Below are 5,935 nucleotides of genomic sequence, written 5' to 3' on the forward strand. Positions count from 1 at the left end.
AGAGAGAGACAGAGAGAGACAGAGAGAGACAGAGAGAGAACCTTCAGAATAAGGAAATATGTGCAAATCATTTATGATATGGAATAAGCCCCAGTGCCTATGGATAGAGAAGTAGATAAAATTTACAGCTCTTTATAATCAACTACTATTAAACTATAAAAATTAATAATACCCCTTTATCTAAAGCAACATGAATGAACCTTAAGGGCATTATATTATGTAATATAAGGCAGACACAGAAAGACAAACATTATATATTCTTTCTCACACAAGGAAGATAAAAGACACAAACTCACTGTAGAACCCTGATCATGAAAGGTTGAGAGTGAAAAAGAGGAGAAAGAAAGAATAGGGACAACAAGAACTTTGGTAAGACAAGTCCTGGTATTCTACAGGACAGTGGGGCCCCTATAGTTCATGAGAACTAAATAAGATACATAAATCTCCTAAAGAGAAGGAGATAAGAATTCCAACCAAAGGAGAAAAGAGGGTGAACATGATATTTGCACTGACTTAGTGCAAATATTATCAATGTGTTGAAATACCTCTCTATACACATAAATGTATGTTTTTCTCAAGTGTTAACCAAATACGTAAAATTTTAAAAAGAAACTGAATTGATAATTTTACATAATTTTATTTCACTTAAATTTAAAGAAACAGTTGTGACTCATGCTATAATTATAATTCTGGAAGATGTAGAGGTACAAAAGTACACTAAAAAGTTTAGATCTATGATTTTAAATAATGCAAACAAGTGATTAAAATGAAAATATCTGAAGAGGTAGCATGAAATGAACAAAGGAGCTGAAAACAATGGAGTGAGTATACTTCTTTATTAATCCTGGTTTTCCAGTAATTTCCTATGCACTTAAAAATCAAATAACCTAAATGCACTTTAAAGGGCCATGTAATTATCATGTCTATTTTTAAAAAACAAATTTGTTAATGGATTATTGAGACATGGATAAGACAAATTGGGCAAAATATAAAAGTTAATGTAATAAAAAAGATAAATATGTAATTGCATATATACATATGGAAAACCTAACAGAAATAACACATTATGAAGATATATTAATAGAGCTACAGACACTAAAATTATAAAAAAAATTGCAATTTTTTGTGCATTATTTCCAAAGTTTTTCTAAAGATAATATTAAACATTTAGTCAGTGTTGCAAAGTACATATTTTTCAAAGAAAACATTTCTTACAAATGAAATAAAAAACAGTTAAATTTAAGAAATTCATGAATGAACTCAATGGTATTTTAGAAACCATAAAATGGAAAATAAGCAAACTGTACATTAATTCAAAAAATATCATTCCCACTGAACCTGCAACATTAAATAAGGAAAAACATTAAAGAGAGAGTGAGAGAAAGAAGACACAAAGAAAAATGTAATGATTTATACTCTCCGAATAAGAAAGGAACACAAATATTGCAGAAGCAATGTTTGAAGAGAAAGAATCTTGGTAAGAAAGAGAAAGAAATGTTAAAAAGAAGCAAATGCCAGCTTTGAAATGTGTATCTATTGAAAATACATCATATGAATGAACACAGATGCATTTACAAATATAGAAATATTGAGATGTTTTGGTCATTAATGTTCTAATGAATACAATGTTAAAGAACTGTAAGGAAGGAAGAAAGATATAACCAAACTGGAAATACAAATACTATGAGACACAGGAACGCAAGACTAAATCCTATAGCTTCAAGAAGAAAACCTAAAATATAAGAACTCAGAATGCTTCTCATTAAAAATTTTCCAATGGACAACATTAAATATCAGTTACTATATACTTTAAAAAAATTAAATTACTAAGTATCAAGAAAATGCTGCAGTTTGGATCTCACATGTCTATCCAAAACTCAGGTGTTAATGGTTTACTGACCATAATGTTGTCATTGGAAGGTGGAGAAAGCTCTAGTAGGTGCAGCCTCCTGTGACATTCTCATGTGTCTGGGGGATGGGGGCACATCTCCTCAAGAGCATGAAGAAGCCTGGTCCATCCTACATCTCCCTTGGCTTCTTCACCATGAATTCAGCATCTTTTTCTACTGCCTGCTCCTCATTATTTGCACGGGTCACCATTACCAGAGCCCTGAAGGCCTGAGTCAAACTTGCACTGCACTGGCGCCTCCAGAAATAGGACCTAGACAGTTTTCTCATTAAAAGTTGATTATTTAGATATTTTACCATAGTAACATGAGGCTAGTATGAGACAAATGTGTTATAATACCATATTTAATTTTGTAGAATTAAATCATCCTATTTTATATTTTTACATATATTGAATGCAAATAAATCACACAAAAATGCAAGAAATAAATGTAATCGAAATCTGTGCAAAATTTTATACTTTCCTTTTGCAACCTAATGCAATATTATGAAATAATGTCTGTGAATATCAGAGTAAATAATATTAACAAGATTTAATAAATAATTTAATAAATAATAGGATTTAGCTTGGCATATCTAAAGAACAGTTAATAAATGCTGGCCATACTATATTTAGATATACACAAAACACATACAAATACATGTAGATGCTGTAATTGTAAGTCTGAAAAGTTCATAACACTGCCAATTTTATAGAGAACACTTTGGGATATTATATTTAAATTTATTCTCATTAAAAAAGAAAATATATGCCAAACTTTGTGATTTAATAAACAATTTTCAAAACCACTGTGTCATCTAATAAAAAATGAAGCCTCTTTCTCACACTGTCTTGGTTCTGTATCTCTCTATTTTTCCCTGTCACTGTCTTTTGTAAAAACTCTTAGGTCCTCATCCAGGGTCACAGGTGCACATGTTATACTTTTTTAATGAAAATGTGTAGGTTAGTGTAACAGTAATCAGCTTTGTGTTTGAGTAGTGGCACTGGACTAATAAAGGAAGCAATCTTTGTGTTCAATCACTGGTACAATAAAGGCCAAGGTTGTATACACATGTGTTAAATTGTAAATGGGTATATTTCACCTGCATTATGCACCATATTATATTTTTGTGCATTTATAATTTATTTTATCAAAAGTTTCCTTTTTATTATTCTGGTAGAATTAGCTCAGTTCAGTACATTACCACGTGAAATCACTTTCACTAATTTAGGATGAGATTGAAAGTGAGTCATCTGATGACTCAGCCACTGATAGTGTCTGGGATCCCGTGAGCCAAAGAAATTTGCAAAATATGACAGAAAAAGAAGCCCAGAATGAATGCCTTGATTCAGGTGAGGAAGAAAAAGTTATGTAAATAAATATTTGAATATTCAAAATGATACAAAATATTCATGTATACCTGAGTGATCCACCTAGGTTAGAAAAATGTTAAGCTGTCATCATGGGTAAAACCTTTGAGAAGGAAGGTCAACAAAGTGGTTCACTGTTGGAAGTTATTTGTGACAGATGTCATGCTAGGAGATTTTTTTAAACACACAATGAAATACATGTAAAATATTCTGTGTGCATCAACATTAATGGGTTTAATTAATCTGAGTTTATCTATCTGGGTTTAGTTTAGCTATCTGGGTTTAATTAATAGTTAAAAATATGTTTATCGTGACATCTTACTATCTGAACCAAGAGATTTTATTATTCTTATTTTCAGAATCTAAAGTACCTGTAGAGAAGAGATAAAAGCAGCTTTCAGATTTTTAGAAATATACTGACACTCAAGACATTTGGTGTCTTGCAAGATAGCCCATATTTTAATAAAAAATGTCCTACCAAGAAAAAAAATATTTATTTTTATGTTATTAGGTCTTTTTTATGAATTTAGGATAGGGTCTACAGGGTCTCACTATGTGGATCAGATTCATAGTGATTCTCCTGTTTTCAGCCTCCCAAGCCCTGTGATTACAAGCCCCAGAGGCAGGGCCAGTACAGCAGGTCCAGGGACCACACCTTGGCCTCTGTGTCTGCCTAAGCAGGCAATTTAATCTGCTGAGCTATCTGGGTGGTCCTAGATCACTCTCCTGAAACCTTTGTTTTGAACTACCAAATGAGTTATATACCATCCAAAGAGATCTCAATTAAAGAACAACTTCCATCCCTTTATGACTCTTCAAGGTTTTGGCAATATATGTCAAACAAACTTCCAAAATAATTTATAAATATATATGCCCTGATAGATGCAAAGACATTTAAATCTGGAATTTAGTAAATTATCTTAGCACTCAAGCACTGTATCTTTTTATTTTTATAGTAAATAAACTTTATTTGGCTGCTTCTCAATGATTACATTACCAATGGTCACAGATTCGCATACAGTTGTTTGTATTTAATATTAGAGTAGTAACTTTCCTCTTAAAAATGTAAGGACAAAGGTGATTCTTATTTCATGCAATAACAATAGGACGCTGTGAACAGACGTGTACCAATTTCAAAAGAAACCTAAATGACACATTTGACAGTTTGTTACATGTTGATGTCTCATTTGCTAAAGGAACACATTGGCCAACGCAGAAACTATTTGCAAAAACAAAGTGGAGATTCCTGAATACACGGTACAAGTTACAGTAGAGAAATGTACAGTACAAACATTGGACTTTAGATAGATCTAATACTGGCCTCTTATATGGCAAACAAAAACATAGTGTTGATACTCTCAGTATTGCAGGTGATAAGTCAACAGTGAACCCAGCCATGGTGGTGCACACCTGTAATACCAGCATTTGCATGACTAAGGCAGAAAAGTTCTGTAAATTCAAGGTCAGCCTGTCTCACTTAATGAGTTTCAGGCTTGGCTGAACTGCATATTCTGTCTCAAAAACAAACAAAAATAGATTGTTACTGAATCCTCAACACAAATGAAGCAGAAAAGGTCACATTTTCAACAAAACAAATGTAGGAGTAGATATTGTTAAGTTATGAAGCAATGATTATGTCATTTGAAACACAAAGAGTTGGGCAATGATTACGTTTTACTCAATTCTAAACATGTGAGGATAAACAGCTTCAAAGATCACAGAGAAAATAACATGTACAAAATATCCAGGAGAAATTTTCTTAGAAGATTGAGATTGGAGCTGGCAAATAATCAATGACAGAACAGGAAGAACAATATGCATCTGCTCAAATAAATCCTCAAAATAATTTTGGAGCAGACTGATGAAAAGACAGGTGGAACAACACAGGCATCTGGTGGGAAAACAGGAAAACCAGCAAGATGTCAAGAGTGTCTTATCAAAGAAGACAGGAAAACAAGACACATGCGCTGTATGACAGACGCTTGTGTATGGAACTGGCATTCCCATGTGTGGAAACTGTCGTAGCCATGATAATTCAGGAAAAAATCATTTTTGTGATACATTTTATTCATATTTTAATTGAAATTTATGTATGAATTGATTTCTGTTGTTATTTTTAGACTTTTAAAGCAAATAAACAGTTTATGTAGAAAATACTGTAGTTTATTCTAGAAAGCCATCACATATTTGATATTTTAATTGATATTTCATTTGTGTGGACATTGCGTAACGTAACAGGAAGCCCCAGACAAAAGCGCAAGGGATGAGATCTAGCAATTATCAGCTGACAAGCTGGAAAGAAAAGCTAAGCACAGATGCTTCAGTGTCAATGTGACTTGGAGAGAGAGCACACCATTGTCATGTGTGAAGACTGCCTTAGGTGTCATAATCCTAACAAAGACTATTTCTGTGGAAGAATTCTTTTTATTTTCATTGTAGTTTATGCAGCAATTTAATTCTGTTGTTAATTTTTAGATTTTGTAATGCACCTTTGAATAAAATTTTCCAAAATCTCCACAGGGAGCACCACAAATGTTATAAACATTATAAGGAAAATTCATTAATATTAGTGATTTGATCACCTGAAAATTGGGTTAAATTAGAAAAATAAATCAGAAACAGAAGTACAATAACAACATTGTAAAAGTAATAGTAATATGATGATAATGCAACAAT

General features: G+C 32.2%; 1 pseudogene; it reads left to right on the forward strand.

Moving 5' to 3' along the window:
• LOC101585133 overlaps window positions 1-5,935 on the forward strand; it is a 125,932-nt pseudogene that overhangs the window by 33,602 nt on the left and 86,395 nt on the right.

This window comes from Octodon degus, unplaced genomic scaffold (assembly GCF_000260255.1).
Source record: "Octodon degus isolate 3935 unplaced genomic scaffold, OctDeg1.0 scaffold00154, whole genome shotgun sequence".
Classification (NCBI taxonomy): domain Eukaryota; kingdom Metazoa; phylum Chordata; class Mammalia; order Rodentia; family Octodontidae; genus Octodon; species Octodon degus.